Source organism: Urocitellus parryii, chromosome 3, assembly GCF_045843805.1.
Source record: "Urocitellus parryii isolate mUroPar1 chromosome 3, mUroPar1.hap1, whole genome shotgun sequence".
Classification (NCBI taxonomy): Eukaryota; Metazoa; Chordata; class Mammalia; order Rodentia; family Sciuridae; genus Urocitellus; species Urocitellus parryii.
The window spans coordinates 184,853,673-184,873,177 of NC_135533.1; the positions used below are offsets into that span (position 1 = coordinate 184,853,673).

General features: G+C 39.3%; 1 pseudogene; it reads right to left on the reverse strand.

The window, feature by feature from the left end:
- Positions 1-13,336: 13,336 nt before the first annotated feature.
- Positions 13,337-17,185, reverse strand: LOC113194408 (RNA cytosine C(5)-methyltransferase NSUN2-like; annotated as a pseudogene).
- Positions 17,186-19,505: the final 2,320 nt, after the last annotated feature.

The window sequence follows — 19,505 nt, forward strand, 5'->3', positions numbered from 1 at the left end:
GTGTGTGTGTGTGTGTGTGTGTGTGTGTGTATGTGTTTCTGTTTCTCTGGAGAACCTTGAAATTTATATACAGTCATTGCTTTCCTGAGGGTAACCTCTTTCCTGACTTCTAATAGCATAGATTCACTTTATTAAACAATATTTAAAAGCACAATTAAAAGCCAATGTATAATAAACCTTAGAGGTGATGATACCATTTATTTATCACACAGTTTCAGCACACTGCTCTGGATCTTCTCAGTCCTTAGGGAAATATTGTGATTCATACCTGCTTTTTTTTTTTTCCTCTTAATTTTCCAAACCACCCCCCCCCCACCCCCGCAAAAATGATCCATCAGGGAGATTTAGATTTTCCTAGGTTCTCATAGCCAATCATTGCCTATGCTGCCTCTTGTCTAATATTAAAGTTATATCTACTGTTTTATCATTGCTGTGACCAAAAAATCCAACAAGAACAACTTGGAAGAGAAAAATTTTTTTTCAAATATTTTTTATAGTAGATGGACACAATACCTTTATTTTCTTTTTATGTGGTTCTGAGGATTGAACGCAGTGCCTCATATGTGCTAGGCAAGCGCTCTACCAAATGAGCTACAACCCCAGCTCTAGAAGAGGAAATTCTTATTTTGGCTCATGGTTTCAGAGGTTCAGTCCATAGTCAGCCCTGACTCCATAGCCCTGGGGCCAAGGTGAGGAAGAGTATCACAGCAGAGATGCCTCATGGAGGGGAAGAGGTCAAGACATGACAACCAGGAAATAGGAAGGGCTTTGCTCCCCAGGAACTAAACAAAAACCCCAAAGTCTTGTTCCCAGTGACCTACTTCCTCCAGCCATACCCTATCTGCCTGTGGTTACCACCCAATTTATCCATTCAAGCGGATGAAGCCACTGATTGACTGCTCTCATAATCTAATCATTTCACTTCTGAACATCCTTTCGTTGTCTCACACGTGAGCTTTTGACCTTGACCATATATCTGAACCATAACAAAAACTTTCTGTGAAAAATGAAAAAATGGTTCTCATGACCAACAAATTGGTCCCAACATTGCATTGAACTACATTTTACTCGCAATTATAAAATGTAAATTTAAGTAAAATTAACAAGTCGTCTCTACTATCTCCACAGCTTACATTAAAGTCTAACATTTAAAGATGGGGCAAGGATTTTGAATGCATGTTCTATTTCTCAACAACAACAAAAGGACATACAAAGTAAAAAAGAAACACAAAGGGGGGAAGAAAGTTCTGTCAGTGATCAATATTATCCTAAGATCCTGAAAATTTCAAGGTAATAAATTGCAAAGAGGGTGACACCCAGTTCATATAAGTATTGAAATATGACAACTGGAAAGTAAATGCAAATTATTTCACCCAATTTTCTTTCTATGCTTCATCATCCAATATATTACTACATTGTAAGATGAAGAGAAAGGAACTAACATACTTACCAGATAACAAGTACTACACAAGGGGCTGTTCAGATGTTATTCTAATTCAGTGCTTATGTCAGCCCTGACATTTTTCATAAAGTACAGTTAAAGATTTAAATGCAATCTACCTACCAAGCCTTGCAATGCTTGCCGTTATCATTACCATTCTCATTCCTTTCTAAGTTGATCCCAGCTAGTAGTTCACTCAGCATGGGTGACACCTGTCTCAGAATCTAAGTCTAAAATTCACCCTAGTTAAGCAGCATAGAATCTATTTTGTGCTGATTGGCTGAAATCAATCACCTGGACAGGGGTAAGGAAATACACTGTGTGGAAATTGTAGCTAATCATCCAAGGCCTTTAAATAAGTTAGATACCCTGGAAAGCAGAAGGATAGAATAGAAATTGGATCCTGATGTCACTGAATCAAATCAACCATGATTGGTAACTAGTTTCTGAACTTTATACTGAATTAGCCAATTAATCCCCCCTTAATGTCTGTACAATTTACAGTTAGTGAGTTTTCTGTCAGTACCAACGGATAGCAGCAATCATTTGGGGATCTTATAGGGGAAAGTTGTGGCTCTCTGGTTCCAAAACAAGTACATATTCCACAACAAAATCCTGCCTTTAGGAATATTTTAAGTGGAAGGAAATGTTCATCTTATAATATTGTTCAGTCCATTAGAATCCATAAAACATGCATGAGTGAGTACATGCTCTCCTTAGGGGACTTTCACTTGTGATGTTCTGACTCTGCATCACCTTGAACAATTCCCCTCATCTATTTCATCTTCTCTTTCTCTCAGCTCATCTCCTGACTACAAATCTTGAATTCTCAGCTCTGTCTCCTTTGAACTTGCTTTTAAATGAAGGCACAGAGGAATGCAGTATAAGGATTGAAATACAAGGACCAGGTCATGCTGAGCATTCAAGATTGAGACTTGTGGTGGATGTTTTGTAGGGTGGGAAATAGGTGACCACGTGCAACGTTACCATGGTTACTGACTTGAGATAATACCACAGAATGACTGAGATCCTCCAAGATGTGCACTCCATTTGGTGAAGAGGTAGCTACTGCATTCAATCCTGCTTCAGGGTTTGTGGCCAGTCTCCATGCCCACTGTCCAAAAGGTTACAACGCAAATCATACCATTGATGAAGGAACCATTCCCTATCTTAACCAGGTTGATATTTTAGAGAAGGAAGAACTGAGAGTGCTGTTTTGAAGCATTAGCTGACTTTGGAAAGTATCTGGACAAAGATAACTTGATTCTGGTCTGAGCCTGAAGTTCCAGTCTTATTGGTCTTCTCAACCGGGTCTTGGTGACTCTGCCACCACCTCTTGTTTCTTTATGTTCTAATATACTCTTCCACACTTTCTCCAAAGGTAGCTTTGTCTTCTGTGCCATTGATTGTATCAGATGCAAATATCTTTTCTAGATCCAACTTGCAAAGATAGTGGTCTAGGTACTATTTCTCTCCCCCGCACCACCATCTCTAAAAAGACAAGTGACCTTTTTTGGGGGAAGGGGGTTCCAGGGATTGAACTCAGGGACACTCAATCACTGAGCCACATCCCCAGCCCTGTTTTGTATTTTATTTAGAGAGAGGGTCTCACTGAATTGCTTAATGCTCCACTTTTGCTGAGGCTGGCTTTGACACCTCATGCTCCTCCTGCTTCAGCCTCCTGAGCCACTGGGATTACAGGCGTACACCACTGTGTCAGGCTAAGTGACCTCTTTTTTATCTAAGCCTTTTCTACATACCTCTCTAATGAATCCCAGAATTACTTCATCTCATAAAGCCTTACCTGAATTCTTTAGAGAGAGTATAACTAAACTTACCTACCTCAATTTAACCCAATAAAGAGTTAATAAATGAAGTCATGTATGGAAAACTTTTCTGGCCACATCAGTTGAGATACACTAATGCAAGATGTTATTCTTAATATATTAAAACAATATGTATACCATGACCTAGAAAAAGACTCCAGATGGAATATTCAAGACAAAAAAATTTCAAAAAATATTCCATTGTATATAAATACATCTTTTTTTTCTTTTTCGATAATAACTATTATAAGTTTCTTGTCCTGAGAAGTAGTGAAAATAACATTGTCATTTACACCAACCATCTTCCAAGTGTTTTATTTTCTCCACTTTTGAATTCTGCATATTAAGGCTCCCAAAGGGTGACAGATAGTTATTTTATATAAGAAAGTGCTCAAATCTGCAGCATGACTCCTCTGAGAAACATATTTGCCTAATAGTCATTTGGGACTATCAGGCTCTCACAGTAAAAGGAATGACATCATTTCCAAGTATGAAGCTTTTATGCCCTATTAAGGAGAGAAGTAACTCAGCTCCTCTGAAAACTTCTCTAAATGATTAGCCTCAAAAATATATTCACACACATATATGAGTACTGTTTGCAATAATGACAATCATAAAACTTTTAAATGAAAGGGTTTTTTCTGTATTCGGTTATCTGGAGGAAAAACTTATTTCATACTAGGTTTTATCTTTTTATTTGTTCTTTTTAGATAGACATGACAGTAGAATATATTTTGACATATTGTACATATATGGAGTATAACTTATTCTAATTAGGATCCCATTCTTGTGATTGTACATGATTTGGAGTTACCCTGGTCGGGTATTCATATATAAGGATACTGGTTTTCCTATTCCCATCCTTTATTCCCCTTTGTCTAATCCAATGAATTTCAAATCTTCCCTTCCCTATCCTCACTTATTGTAGGTTAGCATCCACATATCAGAGAGAACATCTGGCCTTTGATTTTGGGGGACTGGCTTATTTCACTTAGCATGATAGTCTCTCTACTTACCAGCAAATGCCATAATTTCATTCTTCTTTATGGCGGAGTAATATCCCATTGTGTATAAATACCATATTTTCTTTATCCATTCATTTATTATAGACAACCTAGGTAGTTTCCATACTTGGCTATTGTGATTTTAGCTGCTATAAACACTGTAGCACACTGATTTTAAGTCCTTTGGTATAAACTGAGGAGTGGAATAACTGGGTCAAATGGTGGTTGCATTCCAAGTTTTCTGAGGAATCTCCATACTGCTTTCTAGAGTGGTTGAACCAATTTGCAGGCCCACCAAAAATTTATCAGTGAACCGTTTTCCCCATATCCTCATTAACATTTATTGTTAACATTTATTGTTAATGTTATTGTCAACAATTACCATTCTGACTAGAGATCGAATCTCAGTGTACTTCAATTTGTATTTCTCTAATTGCTAGAGATGTTGAAAATTTTTTCATATGTTTGCTGACCATTCATATTTCTTCTTCCATGAAGTGCCTGCTCAGTTCCCTTGCCCATTTAGTGACTGGGTTTGGTGTTAAGTTTTTTAATTCCTTTATATATCCTGGAGATCAATGCTCTCTATCTGAGGAGCAGGTGGCAAAGATTTTCTCCCATTATGTAGGCTCTTGGTTCACATTCCTGATTGTTTCCTTTGCTATGAAGATTTTTTAATTTGATACCATCCCATTCATTGATTTTTTACTTTATTTCTTGAGCTAATTTAGGAGTCTTATTGAAGAAGTCAGTTTCTAAGCTAACATGGTGGAGAGTTGGGCCTATTTTTCTTCTGGTCTAATGCCTAGGTCCTTGAGCCACTTTGAGTTGAGTTTTGTGCAGGGTGAAAGACAGGTTCAATTTCATTCTACTATGTATGGATTTCCAGTTTTCCCAGCACCTTTTGTTGAAGAGGTTATCTTTTCTCCAATGTATCACAGCAGGTTTTATATGTATTAAGTAGTTTAGAATATCTTCCATAGAGTTAAAAAGCAATAATGTTTTAAAAACTGTGATGTTTAACAAATGACAGTAATATATGGTGGAAAGAACAGAAGAGAAAAGAAGGTTACAGTTTCACCCACCCCAGTTTCTGTGTTTGACCTGGGCTATGGCACGTCCCTGACCATCTCTTTAAGAAGCATGAACTATGGCAGTGACGGGCAATCCATCCACCACAGGCTGCCTTGCAGATGTCTTTCAACATGGCCTCTAGTTGTATCTATCATATACTGGATAAATATTTACTGAGCACCCTTTCATGGACTTAGCATATTGTTTTGTGATTGAACACTCCCAATTCTGTGTTACAGTCAAAATTATCCCAATTTCACCGATGAGGAATTTGAGGCTCAGAGATGTTAAGTCACGTTGACATTGCCAGGAAGAAGAAGAAGCCAATGATGGATAATTTTAAGTGAATATTTCCTCTGTTGCATGAAACACATCTCAAAGGAGAAATTTTAAACTTCAGTAGAGGATAATTGCATGGGGAAGTGATAAAATATTAGAAGGCAGATATGAAACTTTGGCCAAACATGCCTACATGGAGTTGGGTTTTCACATTCTTTGATAAAACACAGGTATGCCTTAAAGGAACACACCTAAGAGGTCTCAGTAGAGGGCCAGGTGCCCATCAAATACCAATGCCCTCTTTCCTTCGGGCATTTTCCCTTCCTTTAGCACACTATAGAGAGTAGCTTGAAAAGTCTGATACCAATCTAATTAAGGAAAACTTAGACCCTCTAACTTTGCAAGATACTAATAAACACTTCAAATGTCTAGAGGGCCTCAGGTATGATTTTTCAAAAAAAAAAAAAATATCAACAAAGAAACCCCTGAACACTCATGCAATTGCTAAATTGCTAAAAGAAAAAAGTCCTTCTAGAGTAAATTTAGTGCTGGCAGGAAGGTGGATGTTCTGAGGACTCTCTGGGGCCTTCAGTGCTGCCCCCGTTATGATGGATAATGAGCTGATTTCTCTGTGGGAGAAACTAGAAAAAAGCAATGAAGTCAGACTCTTCGGTGTTTAGAAATAGATCCGAGGCCACCTTATTAGTAGTGGCATCTATCTTGGGAAGGGAGGACCATTGATTTACTTTGCTATGTGCCACCGAAATAAGAAGACATAAATCATATCCACTGGATAGAAAGTATTAGAGTCTGAGAAAGTTTTGCTGTGCTGTGTGTTTTACTGGGGTTAGATAGACTGCCACCCACCTATACGAAGGTAGTTTTTCATGGCCAAGGCAAAGTCAGGAACTGGGAAATCTTAAGGCAGCACTGTAATGATGATGTAATTCAGCTCTAGGCATGAAAGAAATGAACAGCACTTGCCTTGAGTGAGGACCAGCCAGGTAGCTGACCCAGAAAGAGGTTATAAAAGGAGAGAATAGATTTGGGAAGATTTCTTTGGGGGAGAGAAGTGATCCGATATTTACAACTTCCCAATTAGGAAGGGGCTGTGGAACTTACTAACTCCATGCATTGTGAGGGATTTGAACTTCATCCTGGGAAGACTTTAAATGTGTCCTTGAAATTGGAGAGCAGACGACTAGGACTGAAGGCAAAGGAAATCATGGCGGCTAGACTAAGGGTTGCATCTGACAACTAATCCAGCCTCCCCATTCATAGATGAGATGTGCCGAATAGGGGTCAGACGAGGAATGTCATAAAAGAATATAAGGTTGAAATGGTATTAAAAAGAATATTGATATTGAGAACCTGGTATTTTTATTTTGGTGCCTTCTTTTCCCATCTTCCCAGTTAGTATTCCCCCTTTCATTCTCCAGATAATTTTTCAGAAAACTAGATCTCATTTAAAGCCTCTACCCAAGAGGTATACCCCAATGGCCACCATCCCAAATCCAGGTAGTGACCAAGAGAAAACAGGGAAGACAACTGATTAGCTAGGAGAAGTCACCAGGAGAAAGGACAGGCTGTTACACTCCAGAGAATTCAGAGATGAGGATCTTGGTGATTTCACTCTTCTAGTTATTTCCCTGTCTTCTGCCTCTCCTTCTTCTGGGTATCACGAGAAAGTGTTTAAAATTTTATATTCACTTTGTTTTTCCTCCTAGTGTGTCCTGTGCTCTGAGCTTCCTTTACAGGGGTCTGTGCTACTAGGCCACATGAGAACCTTCCTTCCTTTTTTGACCTCTGTCCCACATTGGGCTCCTTTATCCCCGTGACTCAGGAAAAAGGAAGAAAGAGACAGATCTTGACCCTTTGAGTTTCAGAAAGGCTCTTCCTATCTCCATCTTCCTTTACTCACAACAACCAACACTACATGTCAAGAACAACAGCTGATCATAATGAAAGGAGCTCACACCATTTATGAAGGGAACAAACTTAGAGGAAAAAGCCACGGTACTCTCCACCATCTTTCTGAATTATCTCACCTCTTTGCTTTGCTACTGCCCTTTTTTGTCCTATCCTTGGTTTTACCTGTTCTATCTTCACCTTGCTATATTGTGGTGAATTTAACACTCAAGTTTTTTTTTTTCATATTGGGAGTATGACAATACCCAGGAGATAGAAATCAACAGAATTACCCAAGAAAGTGACCTGGCAGGGAAAGAAAGTTTACAGCAATAGGAATAGGTACTGACCTATGAGAAGACAGGATTTGAACAGAGCCAAGGAATAGCCAGCAAGGGAAATCCCACTAAATAATCAAGAGAATGAGTGTCAGGGAGCCTCAGAGAGGGAGTCTCCTAAGAATCCAGCAGAGTACCAATGTGAAGAGTCAAATTTACACAACCTACAGGGCCAGGGAGCTCAAGGCTAACCTTGGACTCTGGCAGTCAGGTGAATGTTCTCCCTCCTTCCCTCCCTTCTCATCTACCCCAGCTAGTGGTAGGATCAGAATCTGTAGCTATAAATGCAAAAGAAGATATAGTTAGAAAGAGAAAGACTGTACACTTCACCTCAGTCTGAGTGAGGGGGAGGGAAGATATCTAACATTCAATCAAGTTCTGTATTTGATTATTGTTTAGAACAGATCATTTTCAGTTGCTAAAATGCAGTCATGACTTTGGTTTAATATGACCATGAAATTCTACTACCTAAGAATGTCTAGAAAAATTCTAGAGTTTTTTCCGAAAGTTTTGACTGTTTCCATCCATAACTGGAGAAAGGACCACTTCCATCAAGTAACTTTTAAAGAGTGAATGAGAAAAAAAAATACATTTTTCTGATCTTTTGAATCTTCCTTGTTCAATGCACTGGCCACACGGTTCCTGGGCATGAGTTTTAACCTGGGTATTACCTTCAGAAACCTTTTTCCTCCCTTTTGCATTTGGTTGGTTCGGATGGCTGATGTGGGAGTGGGCTTCATTTGAAAACTAGCTCTGGTGGATCCCGTTAAGCTTATTTTAACAGAGTGTAAATTTGGCCCCTCACAAATACACAGAGTTCTGCAGCTGGTGAATGTTATGGGAGTTTCCTCAAAATGGCTCTGCCCACACAGCTTGGCCTACAAATGAGCTTCCTCCCACCATCCCCTTCCCTCCTGCCATATACAATATGTGCACATGCTTCCAGGCATAGAGCATTTCATTTACTCACATGCCCACAGCTTGGACCCCAGAAGAGCTCCCAGCTTTGCAGGCATAATTATTTAGGTACTTATTTAGGTATTTACCCACTCATTTCCTGGGACATTGGTAACCACAAAATCTGCACAGGCTATGTCTAAACTAAAACAAAATTTCAGTTCACTTTTGTTCACATTTCAGTCATTTTTGGCATATTTAGGGATCCATTTCTAAATTAAAAAGTTCCTATTCTCCATAAGACTACCCACAATAATAATACCCACTTTCTTGGGTAATTCTGTTGATTTCTGCATTAAAATACTTCACTCTTCCTTTCTCCACTAACATACACATACTTTGACCCCCAAAAGAAGAGACTCTATTATAAGATATAGATAAAATGTAGTATAGTATCAAGTTTACAAAACAGGGCTGTCATGAAAAAGAATGGAACACTGTGTTTTGTTGTATATGAAGGAGAAATAAAGGTATTCTAAACAGAACAAAATGTAACTACCATTCTCTCTCTCTTTTTTTTTTAAGAAGTATTTGATTTGTACACTTTCTCTACTCTCCCATGAGGCTGATAAGGTAGGGTAGTTTAAATGAGTCTCTGGTGGCAGGTGCATCTACCTGCACCTACCCACCATTGGTCAAAAGAACAAAGTAATACTCCAGAATATGGGGAACACAGACATGCCAGTAGGGACCCTATCCCAAATAAAGGCCTTGGAGATTTGCCTCTCAAAGTTAAGATCAATCAGCAAGGTAAGACTCAGATGAAGATTTGAGACTGAAGCAATAAGGAGTAAAAGTTTTTCTAGAATATTCTAATTGCATGTGTTCCCCAGCAGGGGTAGCAATGTCCTTGATAGGTGCTGGTCTAGCATTCAGAGTTGGGATTTTAGCTGGGTTATTATGCAGAACATAGCTTGTCTATATTCTCATTTATTATCACAATGAAATGGTCATATATAATTGAAACTCAAGACTGTTGAGGGTTATTTTTAGGAGGAAGAGCAGTCATCTGAGTGAGTTTCACACAGCTACTATGTGATTCCACCGGGCTAGCAGATTTGAAATAGAATCTCATTTAATCCTCAGAGCAGTGATTATGATCAGATCCCACTGATGTCTCGGTACATGGTGAACTAATATGCAGGTTAGTTTTCATTTCTCAGTCAAAATAAAAATTCAGAAAGTGTGACTTATATGAGGCTCTACTTTAATATCCTCATAAACTTGGCCAGATGAGTTTGTGTTATCGGAGAAATGTAGTCTTCACATGAATTGCTTACTCAATAATTTATCCAATGTATTGGTCCAGGTATAGAGTAAACTGCCAAGTAGCAGATTAAAAGTTTCCTTATGTAATCTGCTATTGCAGTATTTATATATAAAAGCAATGCCTTGTATACCAAATATACAATAAATATATAATTATTATTCTTAGTAATAGATAATACATCTTCTAATAATTGTGCTATTATTACTACTACTACTATTACTACTACTACTACAACTACTACTACTACTGATACTTATCCATCTGTAAGACATGAAGAGTTCTCTCACATTCACAATATTCATAATTCCAAGGTTCTCTCTGCAAACTGCATCATGAACAATTGAACTGCTTTCTCAGGTGTCTGAGCCCTGAGTTCAAAGCTTGTCGACACCAGCATTAAAAACTATTACCTAACAAGATGGTACATTCTTTTTTCTTTTTTTTTCTTTTTTTTCTTTTTATTTTTTTATTGGTTGTTCAAAACATTACAAAGCTCTTGACATATCATATTTCATACATAGGCTTCAAGTGAGTTATGAACTCCCATTTTTACCCCAAACACAGATTGCAGAATCATATCAGTTACACATCCACATTTTTGCATAATGCCATACTAGTAACTGTTGTATTCTGCTACCTTTCCTATCCTGGATAGGCAGAACCAACATCATCAAAATGGCCATATTACCAAAAGTTCTCTATAGGTTTAATGCAATGCCAATCAAAATCCCAATGGCATTTCTTGTAGAAATAGATAAAGCAATCATGAAATTCATATGGAAAAATAAAAGACCCAGAATAGCAAAAGCAATACTAAGCAGGAAGTGTGAAGTAAAGGCGGTAAAGCAATACCAGATTTCAAACTATATTACAGAGCGATAGTGACAAAAACAGCATGGTACTGGTACCAAAACAGGCGGGTGGACCAATGGTACAGAATAGAGGACACAGAGACTAATCCACAAAGTTACAACTATCTTATATTTGATAAAGGGACTAAAAGCATGCAATGGAGGAAGGACAGCATCTTCAACAAATTGTGTTGGGAAAACTGGAAATCCATATGCAACAAAATGAAACTAAATCCTCTCCTCTCACCATGCACAAAAGTTAACTCAAAATGGATCAAGGACCTTGATATCAAATCAGAGACTCTGTGTCTGATAGAAGAAAAAGTTGGCCCCGATCTACATATTGTAGGGTTGGGCTCCAAATTCCTTAATAGGACACCCATAGCACAAGAGTTAATAACAAGAGTCAACAAATGGGACTTACTTAAACTAAAAAGTTTTTTCACAGCAAGAGAAACAATAAGAGAGGTAAATAGGGAGCCTACATCATGGGAACAAATATTTTTTTCTTAATATAGTTTATAACATATTTCCTTTCTTCATGATCTTAAAAACTTTTTCTTTCATGGACATTTTTCATCTTTACGGTGTATTCACTTTTAGGGCTCAGGAGAATGATAATCAGGTCGATGGACTTCAAGTAGATGGATATTGAAAAAGACATTTTCCATGAGATGAGAAATTTATAATCTCTTCCTTTCCTGGACCTCAGTCATAATTATATGTTAGTTGTCATGAGTGGCACAAGTCATGGTGGAAGTGGATGCACACCAGCAATGAATTCATTAAGTCAAGACAAGATGGCAGCTGGGCACAGTGGTGCATACCTCTAATCCCAAAGACTCAGAAGACTGAGATTGGAGGATCTTAAGTTCAAAGCCAGCCTCAGCAAAAACAAGGCACTAAGCAACTCAGTGAGACCCTGTCTTTAAATAAAATACAAAATAAGTCAGGGGATGTGGCTCAGTGGTCAAGCGCCCCTGAGTTTAATCTCTGTACCCCACCAAAAACAAAACAAAACAAAAAAACCAAGATGGCCCAGACTATCCTGAAATACAAGGATGTGAGTCTGAAGAATCTGTAAACATTTTGTACATATTGGCCAAGACATTTTCCCAATCTTTTATCTCACATCTCTCTGCAAATTAACAAAACTTCATTATATGTGTTTTATACTCTATAATTTACAAGATATTTTTCATATGTAATTACTGAATTTGTTATTAAAGCTAGTAAAACATTGACTGTTCCATCCTGCTATTTTATAAACAAAGGCACTAAAACTCAAACAGGTTATATCTTCTCCAAATTACATAGTTGGGAAACTCTGAATCTAGAAGTTGCCTTTAGGTTGTGCTAGCCTGACGATCTGTCTAGGAAAGCAACATCTAAACATGATTCTGATACCAGAGATGCCATCTCTTGTCTTTTAGCATACTTCTATACCCACATCAAGAAACTAGCAAAGGTACCACACATTTATTAAAATCGTACTGAACGTGTAACTCATTTCTAAGGAACAAGACACAAGGTAAAGGGAAAAATGTGGTACATGCCCTGAAGACACCAATCAATAAAGAGAAATTCTACCCACAAGTCTCTTTATGTATCCAACAACCTCAGGAAGCCCTGCAGAATGGTTACCAATGTTCAGTTTTTGTTGTTGCTGGATATTTTTGTTTTGGTTTGGGTCACCTTTTTTTTTTTTTGCATTGTCACTAATAGCTCTTTATTTAAACATTCCAAAGATACCCAAACCATTTGAAATAGATTCCCAACCCCACTCGGAAATAAAAACTGAGTAAAAGCACATAAAGCCCCATAATCAGTATTCCAACTCACAACACAGCACTTACTCTGAAAAGTTGTTCGCCCTCAGTACAAAAACACAGAAGTCATCTGAGGCCCTGATACAAAAACCCCGCACACATTACCACCCCACTGCTGACGGCAACTTGACACTGTTTTGAAAGCAGATGGCAGTTCCCAAGATTCCATAAGGAGCTATAAATTCTTCCCATAAATAATTTGAGAGACTGGACTTTAAGACCAATGTAGGCTAACAAAGGATCCTGAACCTTCAGGAACAGCAGTTTTTCTTTCTTTCACTTGAAGGTGAAAGCCTGGTATAGCCATAGACATGTTCTATCCGGTCCTGCTACAGAACATTGTGCAATGAGCAACTCCTAAGAGCTAAAAATTACTTTTTTTGTAAGCACTTCATACCCATCCTCCGAGACTACTCCATCAGTCCACCAGGTTTCAGTTTTTAAAAACATATACTTCATAGTTCAGAAGTTCTGAATTTTGTCTCTTTCAAAGGACCATCAGAGAGCAGGCCAATGATGTATCAGGTATCCTTCCCGGGGTGAACTGGGTGTAGTGGCATCACAGCCTGGACTGGCTTCCAGAAGCCCAGTCTCCTCTGCCCTTCAGCTCCTTCCCCCCCCGGTCCTCTGGCAGTCCAGAGCTGGCTGTGCTGTCACTGGTCAGAATGATCTCTTCTTTCTTCTCTCCAGACACCTCCAGCACCATCATCCTGAGATAACGAAGCTGTTCATTCTTGAATCGAGGCCTTTCCCCTGCCATCTGCACAACACACTGGGTCACCATAGCATACCTGGATTTGCAGAATCCAGGTCATACTTAAGAATGATGCTTCCTTTTGCCAGGTTTTGGTTAGACTGTACTTTTCATTATTGAATTTTCTAAAAAAAAAAGAAAAAAAAATGGATTTTCCAGGTCAACCATGTCTTCATCATTACATTATTATTATTCCATTATTACAGTAATAATTCTTGAATTATGAAATGGATATAATGGATACAATCTCTCCTGTGTCAACTGGAAGATGATCGAATTCTTCACCATTGTTATTTCGACAGCAGGTTTTTGTGTCCATGTGTTAATAACCTTCCTCTTTCCACTGTTATTCAGCAGCACACTCCTTGGCTTCTTAGAAACCATGTAGAGTTGACTTTCCTTCCCTTCCATAGTTTAAGTTAACAAATTCATCCTTGAGAATGAAAGACCCAAAGCATGAAATCTCTCAATAGGTGGAAAAGGAGGGAGGCAAACCAGTCTTTAAATCTAAATAACTTCATGTTCGTTGACAGAGGAGGACCGCACATAACATCTTTTTTACTTTTCTTTACTCCAAATTCTCAGGTGTTCGAGTTATTTCTGTACCACCAGTTCCAGTGACCAACTGACTTTAGGGCTCCATGGTGTCTGTCTACCAGTGCCTCATGCCTCACCCTGTGGAAGTTTCTGGGTTTAATCTGTGGTTTTGCTGGTTGCAGAGTTACCCTGGACAAGCAGAGCATGTTGGCATTCTCTCCACTGCATTAAAGTTTTTTTTTTTTTTTTAAATAATGCAGCCACAAAGTACCCTTCAGTATTTTGATGATTTAATATTCTAACACATGACTCTAGGTGCATGGCCTGTAACTTTCCCAGGTCCTTTGGAAGGAACATGATAGGTTGAATTTGGGTACACCTGCAGTGAGGAATAGATGCCCAGTCTGTAAACCACTGCCCATCCCTAGTCATGACCATCCACTGTGTAACTCCTGGCACCTGCTTCAGTCCTGGTGATTTAGCAGATACATCAGCAAGCTCAGGAGCACTCTTTACTTTTCTCCAGGAGATGCTATGACTGTTTCATCCTCCACGCAGTTTAGAGAACATGTGCAGTAATCACTCCACTACCCTCTACTAACTTCTCAGCTCCTAGAGTGGTGATTGGTAGCTGTAAGCCACCAATTTAAGGTGGTCCACTTCTTCCAAACATCAATATTTTTTTCTCATAGTGCTGTCTCTGCTGCAAGAGCTATCACATAGAATTTGGTCATAGAAGAGAACCTCTTTTCTTCCACCCATATGTATGGTGAGTGAGGTACGCTGGATGTCTCATGGCTTACCACCATGATGGAGGGACAGCTTAACCATTAGGTTTAATGAAAGAGCAAAGAGCGGGCTGGGGTTGTGCCTCAGTGGCAGAGCATTTTCTTTTCATATGTGAGGCACTGGGGTCAATCCTCAGAACCACATAAAAAATTGTTAGGGTCCATAAACAAGTCAAGATGGCGCCTGGTACTTTGCCAAGAGGAGTGGTTTCTGAGTAATGCCAGCAAGCCATTAAGATGATAGAGATTTCTTAATGACTGACTGCTGTGTCTAGATTATGTCAATTAAGATGTGTGTAATCATTAAGATGATGAGGATTCCTTATTGGTTGACTGCTGTATCTAGTTTATGTTAATTAAGTTAAGCTGTATATTCAGTTATGTATATATACAAGCAATACTTCTTGTCCAAAATCACACATCCCTCTGGAAAGGGGAGGTTCGTGTCTGCCTGCAGCCTTTCAATCAACTGTGTGGTCTTCTATCCAGGTCTCCACATGTATCTCTAAGATCTTATGAAGTGGCTGAACTTAGGCAGGAGCAGCAGATCATGCTGACAGTTTCCTGAAGACCGAGGTTTCCAGATTTGATTTCACTAACCAGGCACTGACAAACGTTTCCAACTGTAGAGACTTTCTCAAGACTTAAATTTCTGGGCCAGGAAGTTATTCAGGATACCAACTCAATGGCTGGGGAATTTCAACTTTCTAACTGTTCACGTCTAGGTCCTCTGATTCCTTGAAATACTTGTTCTTCAAGCAACGGAGAATCTCTTTTCCATGGCCTTAGTAGCCAGTAATTCTCAAAGGGGCTGGGAGGGTGTCCCAGAGTGCTTTCATGAACTGGTCCAACTGGCCCTCAGACATGATCTGGAGTTCCTGAGAGTAGTGCTTGAACAGCCTGTTTTTCTGAATGATCTTGGGGTCTCCACCTTCCCTGCCCACCTGGCTACACTTTACAAAGCCCTCAGTGCAGACCTCTGAATGTTCAAGTTGCTGCTACCAATGGGAGCCACCTGTCCAGAGCCCGCCACCCCATGACCCACATGGCTACGCATGTTGTGAGCAGACACTAGTGAGCCACCAGCACAAATGCCGCAGTAGACTTTCAGTTTTAACACTCCTGACTCTTAAAATGAGGGATTATTAGGCATTCCAGCACTCAAGCATAAGTATAGAAACCCATTAACCTTAGAACACATTACCAAAAAACAGCCATGATCTTATATTTCCAGCAAAGTTTTTATGTCTAAATGTAAGCTACTATAATTGATTTTCATTAACCTATTTCATATTTAAGGGCTATAAAGGGATTTTCTGATGACTAAAAGGAGAAAGGTATATTACAAAATGATGGATAGAAAGGGGGTGACCCTGAAGAGTGGGCCAGAAGGCTGTATGATAGCATAAGAAAATGAGAGCCAAAGTGATCATCAGTGGTTATTCCCATCCAAGCCCTAAATGCCAAACGCTTTATATAAATGTCTTTGAGGACCATTTTTCCTTAGTTATCCACAAATTATGAGAACCTTTTGCATCAACAATGACTTACAGTTTCCAGTTTCCAGTAACTAAAATATAATTTTTTTCAACTGAATGCCATTTACAGCATTCATTATGGGGGGAAAGGTGAACACTGTATTGCCTTGCATAATTGCTTAGAAAGAGAAGTAACTAAAAATAGTATGTCCACAAATACAACTGTTTACTCACTTAAGCATGTCCTAATTGTCCTAGATATTTGTAACATATTGAAAGAAGAATGGTTTTACACCATGAGAAATGAGAATGTTCTTTTCCTTTAAGCAACAGGATGCTACTTCAGAGCTTCTGAAAAGGTCTGACTGTAACCCACCAATTCTCCCTTTCTCGACCTCACCAGCAGAAGGGAGCTTCTAGGGCTTGCAAATGAACTCAGCCTTTTCCTTCTGCAAGTCTGCACTGCCAACATAGCTGTGAGGGGGAAATGGAACTTCAGCGAACATGACATTACTTCCATTTCTTTTTCATCAGTTGAGGGAGTCTGAAACCATACCGAAATCCTCCTTTGGGAGTCCCCAGAGAAAATAAGAGCCTGAAGAATAAAGATTATATTAGGTTCTATTTTGGTTATCCAGAGAAAGACTATACCAATCACAGTTCAGTTCAGCAAAAATCACTCTAAATGTTTTAAATAGAGAGAATTTAACTCCCAAGTGATAGAACAGCTGGGTGAAAACAGGGGATGAAGTTAGGGTGGTGGATAAGCTCCTTTCACCTGCAGGAGATGGGTGGACAGTGGTAGCAACAGGGGCCAAGGTTGGCTTGTCCGACCACGGAGGTGGGGCCATGGGGGAGCCATAGCAGAGAAAAAGGTAGAGTATTTCCCTGGATGCATTTTTCTTCTACCTCCTAGTTTCTAGGAAATATGTCCTAGGGGTCCAGTGGAAGTACATGCAATGGATTTCAGGGTCAACATACCCAGATCAGCCAAAGGCCCTACAAACATAACTGTTTGATTGTAATGTGCTTTGTCCCTTACCTACCAGAATTGAGCTGCGCGAGAAGCAGATTTAACTGTTAGCCCAACAAGGTAGAGTGCCATCCACGAGCCCAAGCTAGCCTTTTCCCAGGCTGAAAAGCAGGTAGAGGCCAGCAGTGCAAATATATGTGAGAATTGGGTTCTGATGTCATATTTGACACCTGCAACATCCTCTCCCCAAAAAGGATCCCAGAAATCTCTGGTATATACAGGGGAAAGGAAGAGGGCATGCTAAATGTCCCGTCGTAATCAGGAAGACAAAGTCAGTGCATCTTCAATTATCATCTCTAGGCTGATGATACCTGAAAAAAATCAGATTATTCATGCTTATAAGGTCACTAAAAAATCTATCAGTAGTGATTACCATGCCTCTATTTTCAGATATTTCTGCAATGAGTAAATATTATTTTCATTGCTAAGGTTTTTAAAAAGGTACCACAATTCATTCTGTTTCGAATACGTGATGCTTCCTGTTATCCTGGTTGGACTTTGACTTACATAGACCTGTCTGGATAGTGGGCATCCTTGTGTGCATCTCAAGGCAGCTCAGCACGGGCCCTTCATGCCGAGTGCTGCTTGCTGCAAGCAGATTTAATTGGCTTGCTTGTCAAACCAAGCACCCAGTTCTGACTCTTGGGCTCCTCTAAAAACGCTTAATCAAAGAAAAGCTCTGGTCAAAATAGTCTTAATATTCCCTCTGTTTGCCTGAAATTGAGACAAGGAAAAGTTTCTTCCTGACTGCAGGCCTCTGACCTTCTTTTCTTAAAGCAATTTACTTTACAAAACTTATAATTGCAAATTCTTTCTCTGTCCCATTTGAAATAAATCCCCTTAGAAGACCAGACAATTTGAAGACCGAGGGAATATCTTTCTCAATGGCCCTGGAACCCTGTCTTTGACATGTCAACCCTGAAAGATGTAGCCTCTGCCATCCAATCCCTGTGGAAACTAGAAGGAACCTAACGTCCCAAGCTACCCCCTTTCATGAAGAGACAGGTTTCCTTTTCCTTCATGTAAGTCAATTAATAGATACAGATAGCCAATATTTCCCTCACTCCAGCCCTTCAAAATATCTCCAATGAGAAATATTTGTGACTTCATGAAGACATATGAAGTCACAAATATTTGTGACATGAATATTTGTCATAAATATTTGTGACTCCCCCATGGCAATAGACTGAATAATCTTCTCACCTGTTAAATTTTTTCCCCGTGCAATTCTTTCTTTGATACCTTCCAACTTCCTCCTGGACTCATCCTATGTTTATGAATCAGTAATGTTTTCTTTCTTTTTTTTTTTTTACAGAGAAATAGAATTTTCAGTTGACTTTCTCATCTCTCTGGGAAGCTTGGGGAGATTACGTAGGTTTATGCTCAAATGGATCTTTGTCTAAAGCAAATCACTCTTGGTAAAAAAAAAAAAAAAAAAAAAAAAGTTTCCTTAATTCCCCAAAGGGCTCCAATTAGAAAAAAAAAAATTGATTTGAATTCCATTCTCTCCTCTCTTCTGTCTTCTTTGTTTATGCATACACACAGACACACACACACACACACACACACACACACACACACACACACACCAGACACCAGCTCCCCCTAAAGTGAAGAACTCATCACTTAGCTGCTGGGAGGGATGCTGGGGGCCATCCTTCAGCAATCACTTCACTGCAGGAAGTGCCTTGCCCAAGACCCCTTATCCATCAGGTGCATTGCAACCTCACTCAGTGACTGCCAGGTGCAGGCATATAAACACCTGGAGCTCTTGGCCCAACTCATGACAACTTTTCCTCAGGCCCTTCTCCTTCCATTGCCCCCTGCAGTCGACCATGAGGTCATAGTTCAACTTCTGCTTCTGCTGCATTTTCCTTCCTTCCTCCTCTTCCGTAGGTGCTGATCCCAAGAATGCTCTGGAATAAACACCCTGCTCACTAACTTGCCTCACAGTCTGCTTCCAAGAAAATGCAAGCTGCAATGGTTGCTTTGAGAATCAAATCAAATGTACGTAAAAGTCCTGCAGAAGCTCTAAAGGAGTAACCTTCTGAAAGGTAAAAATAATGATGACATTTGATTAAAATGCTGGGTACTTTGATAAATATTATTTAACTCTATCCCGCCAAAAGCCACATAGA